The following is an 11315-nucleotide window of genomic DNA, read 5'->3' as shown; positions in this document are numbered from 1 at the left end:
GCAATGTGGGATCTTACCACTGGGAGCAATGTCAAACAACGGAGTAGGAGTTTCCGGATTAATGTCCCTACTTTCTATCCTTTAGGTGCACATTTCTGGGAAACATTGTGTCTCTTCTGAGTGGTGGAATGGAGCCCCACTACCCACAGTGACAACCTCAGTGACACTCAACCTGGCTTTTCCTCCTTATCTGTCTCACTCTTCCTGCTCTCTCATTCCTGCTCTTGGGATCACCTCCCAAAGAAACTAAATATAAATTCTTGCTTCAGACTCCTCTTTCAGGCCAACCCTATCCAAGCTAAAACAACTCTCAAATTCTCAAATTTACTTTTCTACTACTGACCTCTCTTTTGAGGTATCATCCAACATGTCAAACTGCATGAATAATTTAACTTTCGTGTTGTATGAGGCCTTCATTCTTAGCACATTCCATTTCATCTAATGTCCCTTATCTTGGTTAGTGACATCATTATAAGGAAGTGCTTCAAGACTAAAACAAAACAAAACAAAAAACAACTTTGGTGTCATCCTTGACTCCTTCTCATTCTGTTTGACCATCAATTATCTCCCAAATGTCTCATTTCACCCACCCTCCTCCTTTCCCCACTGCCCTAGTCTTAGCGTTGAGTTCGAGACAATCACTTACCTCTCTATACTAACAGCCTCATAATCTGGTCTCACTTTCTCCCTTGCCTCTCCCTCATTTCCAGTATCTTGCACTCTATTTGCCTAATGATCTCTCTAAAACACAAATCTGAAAGTGCACTTCTGGCTTTAAATTATTGCAGAGAGAACAAAATATGAGTTACTTGGCATTGTATAAAAATTTTAAAACCTTCACAATGTAGCCACAGTTTATTTGCAGTTTCATCTTCCACTTTGTCCTTACTGTAGACGTTGTTTTTCAGTCACATGGAACATACCCTGGTCTTAAAACAAGTCTGTGCTCTTCACTACTTCATCTATTCGTTGTAGCTGCTATTCCTTCTGCCTGAACAATCCTCTCTCGTGTCTGCCTGAAATCATTTTTCAAGAACTAACTCACATAACATTTCCATCAAAATTCTTGCTCCCCCCAAGCTTTGGTCTTCTGCAATCCCATATGATTTTCACATTTCTCTGTCTTCTCACAATGTATTTGAACATTTGTTCACTTCGTTATTTTCCTGAGTCTACTGTGTGCTCCATAAATGCTGCAATGTTGATTATCTTGTCTTCTCAGTGCCTAGAAGAAAGTGACTGCTTAAAAACTATGTGCCAAACTCAATTGAAAGGTATGGAGAATGTCAAGAGGGAAGTCGATGTTGAAGAAAGGCACAGGGAAAGAATGATCAACTGAAGAGACTTTATTTATGAACAGACAGTTTGGGAGGAGTAAAGAGTGGTGAATGAAAATGGAGCTCAAATATAAAAGGAGAGCCAGAAGTCATACGAAAAATGTCCACACCCGGAACGCGAAGAGTAATATACATGGCACAGACAAATGCTCAGGTCCAGAGGTGTTGCCGTAATTTAAAAACAAAACTTGTCCTGCGGGTGATTAATGCTAAATTTCTAAAGTATTGCTGCTATTTATACAAACTGCTATATTCTTAGGGTTAATCTAGCCTAATACTTCAAATTATTCTTTAAAAATTATTTAAAAATTATTGTGCACATAAAGGCATTATATTTGCAATAATACTAAGTGATTGGAATGTTATTTCCTATTTTGAAATGTTTTATAAATTGCAATTTCTCTTAGGAAACTTGGTGCTCCAGACTTGTGTGTCAGAAAGAATGTTGAGCATCAGTTTCTGAGTTTCTCATATTTTACCTGATTTAAAAGCCAGAGGTGGAACCCCAGGAGTAGTGGTATTAGGCTACAAAAAGTCTCTAAAACTTTCACAAATAAAAAACTCAACATGCTTTATCATGTAAGTAACTTTAGAAGAAACCGTTTTGATTTATGGTGTTAATTCTCCTTGCCAGACTATAGTATGCAAATAGATAAGATTTGAAATCTTTTTTTGATTTCAATATAGAAGAAATGTTGGAAAGATGCCAAATTTATTATGATGTCCCTACATTCTGAATTCATATGAAAAAGGATTTTCCAGAGTTCCAATAAAAGTAATATTTCCCTAAGAGTGCAGTGATCCTTTTCTGTTGTTCTGCAGTGACGCGATAGTCTATTGTGTCACAATTCGATGTTCTACAAATCCTTTGGCTTAAACACTGTCAATCGTCTCTGTTAATGTTTTCTTAGTATGTTATAATTGTATTTATCTGTTCTCTACCTGTCCAAGTTTTCTGTTAATCTGGGCTATTTTTCCATGGGTTCCCCCTCTTGGGAGGAGACAACTTTATTCCTCATGCCTATATTATATTCAGATTTTGCTACAGTAGTGTCAGCAAATTTCCTCCGTATCAGATATTCAGAATGTTCTTCCAGGATATAGGTGGTTACATCATACAGGGAGGTGAGATAGATAGATGATAGATGATAGATAGATAGATAGATAGATAGATAGATAGATAGATAGATAGATCGATCTCCTGTATCCTAATTATGTGTGTATGTATGTCTTTGTATCAGTACACCATTAAAAGTTTGTTATTTTCTGGAATCTCTTTATATTTAGCTCACCAGAATATAAATCAGTACTTCTAGCTGAGTTGGAAGCAACCAGAAGATACAAAAGGCAAACTGGAAAATGACATAAACCTAATTTTTAGACCAAGAGAATATTGTTGACGTCTTGTACATATAAACACAAAAAGTGATTGTATGATTTTTTATTATTCTCCTCTGATGAGGTTCAATATAGGATATTAATTTTTCTTTTGCTAGAGTTTTTCTACATACGTATATATACACCAGTTTCTCCCATTACCTTGTAAGAGTTCCTGGACCATAAACTATCCCTGAGAATTGATTCCACACTCCCCCAGATACGACTTTTCATAAGCCAAGTCCTTTAAAAATACATTTCATATATTTCTCAGACTACATGTCAAATCAGTATCATGCAAACATAATACTTTTACTACTTTCTTAGAGCATGGTGTTGAGAGGAAAGAATTTAATATATCTGTTCAACATCTACATTAATGCAATGGTGCAATATTGAAACTGCTTTTATCTGCCACATTTCTCAAATGAAAGTGGCAGCTAAATTTTATGGTAGTTAAACTGTGAACCTTGCTCACAATCTTGCCTATGTGGATGTGGCCCTTTGGTATTATTAAGGCAGTAGTCTTTATTCTGCATCTTAGACTTTAAAAGTTGCTATGGATATAAGAAGTCTATCATGTGGTCATGTCTACACCGTAAAATCTTTCCAAAGTGTGCAGCAAATTCTTGATAGAATTCACAGGTCTTTCAAGAAATTAGAGTAAAATTTCATCTGGCATTGCCACAGTGCGCTGCAGAGGAGACTGTGATCTAGCAAGGCTCCCAGGGACCCTGGAAATGAATGTGTCACTAGTTCCTGTTTGAGTTTGGACCGATCTGCCTGTTGTTTGCCTCTCCTGCTGTGTCCCTTGTAATAACCTTGTACTTCACACACGGAAAGTGTACCTTCCACTATTTGAACAAAAAAAAAGGTTGTAATTTGGTATTTTGAGGTAAATATATCCTTTAGTAGTTATGAAGCTAATTCTTTCAGAGAAGTATACCATTAGCAGAAAAATGGGCTACAGACAAGCAACTTCCCATGCGAATATGTTTAAGTGGCTTGGAAAGGGATTATGTTTTAAATATCCTTATACGTTTATGCAAATTGAGTATGCTAGAATCCTTGCTGTGATGCTGATAAACTCCTTGCATCACCCACAGTCAACAATATCTTTTCTTTAGCTGTCCTGATTAAATGAGTGACATTCACTGTTGGTAAATCCCCCACAGAGTAACTGGAGCTCGCATGTGCCTAGCCACAATACCAGTAATGACATGATTCTGAGGGGATTTGAAACCCTACCTCAACAAATTTATTTCTGTTTTTCAACATATATTCAAAGCAATACTTTGGCATTGTAATGTGATTCTTGACAGGGCTAAGGTAAATTCATCATGCTAAACTGAAATGTTTCTGGCAGATGTCTACTCCATAACAATCAAATTGTGTGTACTGTAATATATGACAACCACAGAGTTACTTCTGCTTGTAAAACTTACAAGTATAATACTTTATTAATGCAAACCTGGAATGTAATTATGCAATACGTTATCACGCCACATTTTCTCATTTGGAAAAAACTTCTTGAAGACAGTCTGCCAACTTATAAATAATGTGAATTTTTAAATGAATATAAAAAGGATATAACTTTTTTATCACAAAGATATTCTGGCATTTTGATACTTTTCAAAATTGTATATTTGTTGAAATTTAAGAGAGTGGAAAAGTGAAATGTTTTCTCTTATTAAATATTAACTTTGGTCGCCCTGGAAATGGTTATTTGTCAGAGATGGATGCTCTTCTTTGAAGAAGAAATAATTAAAATGCTGGCACTAAGTATTGAAATATTTTAAAAATAGATAGATTTTGTGATAACCTCTGCCTAAATATCTGCATTATCTATGTATTTAGTACAATTCATCATATTTTAGGACTAAGGGCCTAAAAATATTTGCTTGAGAGAAAATCTAATCCAAATAAATGGCAACCTTTTGACTTCACTACAAATGGAAAGCCTCAACCCATTATTCCTTTTAGTCTATGTCATTCACTCAACACAAAAACACTCATGGAATCAGAATATAAAACCTTTCAAGATTCTGGTAAATTTAAGATTTTATATTATGGTTAGGATTCCCATTGCCTTGTCTCCCATGCTTTCAACAATTACTTCAAAATAAATATTTGCAAGAACAGATAAAAGCTCTTTATTCCTATTTGATGATCTAATTGCCAGATGAAAATTGAACATCTGCCTGGGAAGCTGCCTTGTGATTTCCTTTAAGTATCATCCTCTACCACTAGAGACAAAAATAATCCACGTGGCTTGCTTTTGCCCTGGTGGTGCCTCTTCTCTCTTGTTTTTCTTAGTAAGCACCTGTATTTTAAAGACCTTGAAATTTCACTTGTATTTCCAATGCAAATTTAAATATTTACATTTTAGCATAATAATTTTTGGAAAAAAAACCCACAAATTTTCATTCCATGACCCTTTTGTAATTTATTGTGAAAATAAAATTGTTAAAGCAAGTTTGGATTATTTTATTCGGACCAAGAAAACAAAATGTGTGATGCACATAAATTATGACAAATTAGGCAATCTCTTGGGGCCAGTAAACACCTCCCAGACTAACAAAATTGAGAACATGCCCATCTGAGAATTTGAATCAGGTGGTGTAAAAAGACAAAGGCTGGCAAAAATATAATTTTGCATTTACTCACTAATTGCAGGGCTGCTAGAGGCCAACCAAAGAGATTTGGACCATACAATACCTAAGACTTATGACGGGAACTGAACTTCATTAAGCAAGTTAAAAATCAGTTAGCAACCAGTTGATTTAGTTAAAAATGGTCAAGTCAGTGTGTGCATATAGGTTGGTGGAAAATTTTTCTCTTTCAATTATTATGCTTGCAATTGTCATGCAGTATGCATCTTAGGGCTACATATTCAATTGTTCACATTATTTAGGTTATTCATACTATAATATGCATATATATTTACCCATTCATTCACTTAAAAAACAACAAATATATAATTGTACATCTCTTATATACCAGGTACTCTGGATATGCCTTGTCCATCTCTCCTTGGCTTCTTGTGTTTCTCCCACTTCTGCCTACCACACCCTCTGGCTAATATACAACATTGGCATACTAGGGAACTGGAAGATTTTACTCTGGCACTTATTTTACTAGTTCACCCACCTGAGTACCACATATGCTACCATTGCCATCATGTAAACCCTAATAGGAATTATGATGAAAGTTCCTAATGTTGGTGAAACTGCCTATGAATCACTTTCAAATCCATTGCGTTGCTTAAGGAAAATATAACATTTGTGACCTGAAACATGAATGTACTTTATAACTTCTATGAACTTGACTTTTATTTAACATTCATATAGTCAGTTTGTATGCAAACACTGGGCATGTTTAATATGTTTATTCACCTAGGGATAGTCTTTCAATATCTTTCCAGAAAGATATTACTTCAGTTCCCTCTCACCCATCCGTCCCTACAGCCAATGGGTTAGTTCAGGTCCTCACCATCTTTTGTGTTTGTAAATGAATGGAAAACCTTTCAACTGCCTATCCAAGTTCATTCTTCATCTCCCTGAGTTCATCATCCATACTGCTTCCCCCATAAAAATGTGATCAAAATATAAATTTGATCTCACCATTTCCTTGATTCAAATCTTCAGAAAGCTTCGTATCACCTACAAGACAAAATTGGGAGCCTTCAGCAAGACATTTAAGGTGCTGCCTCGCTGGACTCAGTTCTGCTTCTTCCTATGGCTCCCTACTCTCCATCCTGCTGCAACATAACTGTAAATGCACAATGTATGGATAAATAATGCATGGATGAAAACTTCTCCAAATCCAAGTATGAATGCTTCCTCTTCTGAGAAAATTTACTGATTCTCCTAAGGAGACTTAGTCACTCTCACTTCTCAATTCTCATTGCAATTACACTTGCTTCTATTCCAGTCATGTAATGCTATTGAATTAACATGCATTGTCTCTCTTTAGGCCAGGCACAGTGGCTCACACCTGTAATCCCAGCACTTTGGGAAGTCGAGGTGGGCGGATCACTTGAGGTCAGGAGTTCGAGACAAGTCTGGTCAACATACTGAAACCCTGTCTCTACTAAAAGTACAAAAAATAGCCAGATGTGGTGGCACACACCTGTAATTCCAGCTACCCAGGAGGCTGAGGCAGGAGAATCGCTTGAACCCGGGAGATGGAGGCTGCAGTAAGCTGAGATTGCACCACTGCACTCCAGTCTGGTGACAAAGCGAGACTCCATCGCAAAAAAAAAAAAAAAAGAAGAAGAAAAAAGAGAAAGTAGCAAGTTTTCTAACTTAAGATTGAACCAGGTGTTTAAGATCTGATAACAGACCTACCTTAGTTTAGAAATGTTTGGTGCCAAAGGCATATAGATACCATATTAACTTGTAACCATTGGGTACATTTATATAGAATCCCTAAATATGGCATTTCTGGGTGGATCTGTAATCTGTAAGCTAAGATTTCTCCAATGGGTATGTTTATGCTGATAATGATACTGAGCCATTTTAGGTTGTGGGGAATAAAGGAAAATTTCATCACCTTTGGGGATCCTAAAGCCTTGTAATTCAACCATAAGCTTTGTATCATTCATGGTATCAATACCCTCTTTCTTTCCCTGTCCCCCATCCCCAGATTGTTACAGTGTCAAAAGTTAACAGGGAGGATATGTAGGCATTGAACCAAAACTGTTGAGTAAGTTTCTGGAGTGTCTAGTGCAGTTCTTGTATTATTGTATTATTATATTTGAGTAACTGTCAATGTTAAATAGACACAAACATCCAAGATACCCCAGGATTTATATTTTCTTAAATCTTAGAAATACATGATAACGAGATTGAACTCAGACATGTGCATCTGCACACAAACAAGCTCACTTTTTCTTACTACCTCATTATTCAGAGTACTGGCAGGAAACAGATGGCTCTCTCATAGGGTTTAATTGAAGGGAGATTAATAAAAGGGACTGTTAGCAGAGAAACAATCAGTTGTAAGAAGACCAACAAAGGAGTTTGAAGTTCCAGGAACTAACAGCATTGGGAAACCTCTACTTCTCCGAGCCTGCAGAGGTACCAGGAGAGAGCTATAGCTATGGGAGAGGGGCCGTTGCACAGGAACCCGTAATGTGGTTCCTACTATCAAACCACTGTCTGGAAGGAACAGGGGTAAGGGTGGGGTGGGAATTGATTCTTTGACTTCTCTCCCATCTTTTGATTTCCCACCAGTGCCTACCATCAGTCAAAGCCAACTGGAAACCAGAAAGCAAGATATCCTGGCACAAAATCAGGCAGAAAGAAAAAACTGATCTGAGGGTGGTAAATGGAAAATGACTGACACCTAATATTATGAAGAACATCTAACTCTTGAGTCTTCATCCACCTAAAAACAATGGACATCACTGATAAGTAGGCACAGAACAGTAACGCATTGTGAGTTCATTGACTTTTGGGTCAATGTATGCCATGAAAGATAAGTAGTACTGTAGCTATGAATTTTATTCGCCCTTAGAGCCCAAGTCACGAAACCCACTCAAGGTAGGAAAGATGGGAGACAAGAAACAAGACAGGAAAGACTTCAGATCCTCATGTTTCCATCCTAGCTTCAAGCAAAGCTGTTTTGATTGAATCTATTTATTATATGTGGTAATATGCAAAATTACATAAGAAATATACCCGTCTAATGGAAAGATTCAGAAATAGAAATTAGGTTTCCTAGGTCTATCAGTAACTGACAATGTTACTTTAAAAAGTAAACTTAAGCAATCTGTCCCAGTTTTTTCATCTGTAAAATGGAAGTTATAACGTCTATCCTAAAAGAATCATAGTTTTGTGAAGATCAAATGAGAAAACGGATATGGTTTTCTTCTGAAAAGTTAAACAAGTTCTACAAATGTCAGCCCTATCACTTTTGCTATCTCCTAAAGCTGTCCCTGAGTATAAGCTGCCAATCACCATATCCTCTTTTTTGGGCTATCTTTCCTCTACACATGGAGCACTTCACTCAACTCCAACTTAAACATCACACACAAAGGAAAGATAAGCAGCAAGAAAATCCAAATGCATTGGCAATACCACTGCATGTTAAAAAGAAAGAACTAGATTCACGTTGAACTTCGTTTTCGTGGTGCATAACTCTCCTTTCCATAGGTCCTATTAACTTCAAAGGGAGCTCCGTGCATGTAAATGATTATATTTATTGGATGCGCCAACTCTTTCTTATCCTCCGGGCACAATTAGAAATATCATAGAAAAATGAACGTCAGAGACTTGGATCCATATTTGATATTCTATGGGAAATTCCCCATAGTTACAGATGTTAAAAATCCTGCCCAATGGTCCAGTTATAAATTTATAGTATTTCCTTTTCTATATCCTTGGAATTATTTTTCTCTGATTTCCTTTTTACATTAAAGGGAAAATATTCCCTTTAGGTCCAGATAAACTAGTGATAAAACCTTGGCTTGTTGTACAGCTTGATATAGTAATACAAATTTAGACTGTGTAACCCCTCTCTTTCAAGGAACTGTTAGTGCTTCCTTGAGATTATCCCGTTAATAGTTACAGGAACTCTTCCTACTTCAAGTTCACTCTGGGAACTGCTCTTAGAGTCAGTGTCTAGGAACTCAATTCATGGATGTTCAGCTTAATATCATATCCACTAAACCACACTGTAATTTCAGTGTTCCTTGTAAATTCAGGCCATTATCAATATTTTTGTTAGGTGGCTAATAAACTTAGTGTTCTGTAGCTGAAGTCGCCACAATAAATTAAATTTGCATGGAGCCCTGTGCTTTTCACACCACTTTGGTGTTTGTTCACTTTAAATTTAGTAGTTTCATGGCTCACAGTGGAAGCGTCCCTAGTACTGACTCTGACAAAATAATGCCCTCATTCGGTGCTATCAGTGAATATAAAGACCTTGAAAATGTTATAGACATGGCTCCTCAGCAATATTACGTATTATATATTTTATATATAATCTAAGGGTAGGTTAACTCTTTAGCTGCATATTTTTTAAAGTGACAAAAAAGGAGAAAAATAGAAGAAATCTTTCAAATTAAATATTTAGAGCTACTATAAAAGAGAACATGCTACTATTAAATGATGAAAAACATTGCTGGAAATGTACCCACATCTGATGATGATTGGCAAAGATACAAAGGCTTTTTAAAATAATGTTTTGATAAGCAATAGGACTTATGAAAGATTCATTTTAACTAGCCTTAGAGACAAATAAACCATATCATATTAATTTGAACCCATTTTTAATTATTTGTAAAAAATAAGTAAGCAAGGGCAGTCTAATTGTTGTAAATATTTATAGAGCAAAACAATCCAAACTAAATATAACAATCAACTTTCTAGTGAAAATGTGTGTAAGTAGGTTTATTTTGAAAGGAAAAGTCCTACTCCCAGTGTCATAACCAATTAAATTCTCCAGGTAATGACCCCATTTGCATAGCGAGCGGAACCCACAAGTGGGAATTTTAATGGGTACACCACCTGAGTACAGTAATTGAGAGTGACACAACTTGAACTAGTTTTGTGCTTACCCCACTGAAAATTCTACTCATATTATTTTTAATGTCAAGCTACAAGTCAAATTTCAAGATGATGGATTTGTTCTTTTTTAAGCACTGAGTTTGAATAAAAGAAATGCTTTAATTCTGTTATGCACTGCATATCTTTGCTTTAACTAATCTGTACTTCTGATTCTCACCATTGCTTCATTTTCTTCAGTGATTGGAATTTAATTTTATTCATTAATTTGTGAATAATTAGATAAAAAAATAATGTCCTCAGCAGCTAAATTGCTTTTGGATTGCGATTTAATGTACTTTTACCAGAATATGTATTATAGTTAAGCTGGCCTAACAGTTTACTAAAATGTAATTGTGTAAATATGCCCAGTTATTCTTTTTGATGATCTAACAAAATCTAATATAATATGTATTCATGGGTATTTTACTCCTCCTTCACCTCAGCACCAATAAAACACAGTTTCTGCAGAGCTGATCAGAGACACCTTGTCATCTAAAGATGTTACTTTTAAAAGATAGTCTCCTTATCTCTCAGGCACTATTCATGTCCTTGAAAGAATTGTGCATTCTGATTGAGGGATCATATGACGTCCACATGAAATTATATAGTAAAGGTGATTTCAAGACTCTAAAAGTCAAACACACACGATGAACTAGGTTTTGAGGTGACATTCTAAAACTTCTTTTGTTTCACTCTAAGATTGCTTGCGATCTAACTATTTGTAGGTGTTTGACACCACTCTGCCACATCTGTAATTGGCATAGCATCCAGCAGACAGGCTCTGTACATCTTTACACTGCAACCTACCAAGTTAAGAAATGTATTGGTTCAATATAAAACAGCAGGCTGTTTTTAGACATAGTTACTAGTGCACAAGCTTTAATATGGCTTGGCTTCATCCTATAATGAGATCTTTTGGTTCCCTGCTCAACAGGCTTTTATTCCTTTGCAAAAGGCTATGAACTATGTCAAGTGGATCAGCTGCTTTTGTACACCCTCTTTCTTGGCTTTGGAGCATAATTCCTTTGCTTCTACCCCTTTATGCATC

The sequence above is a fragment of the Theropithecus gelada genome, chromosome 3, assembly GCF_003255815.1.
Source record: "Theropithecus gelada isolate Dixy chromosome 3, Tgel_1.0, whole genome shotgun sequence".
NCBI lineage: Eukaryota > Metazoa > Chordata > Mammalia > Primates > Cercopithecidae > Theropithecus > Theropithecus gelada.
Note: the sequence above shows the minus strand (reverse complement) of the source record.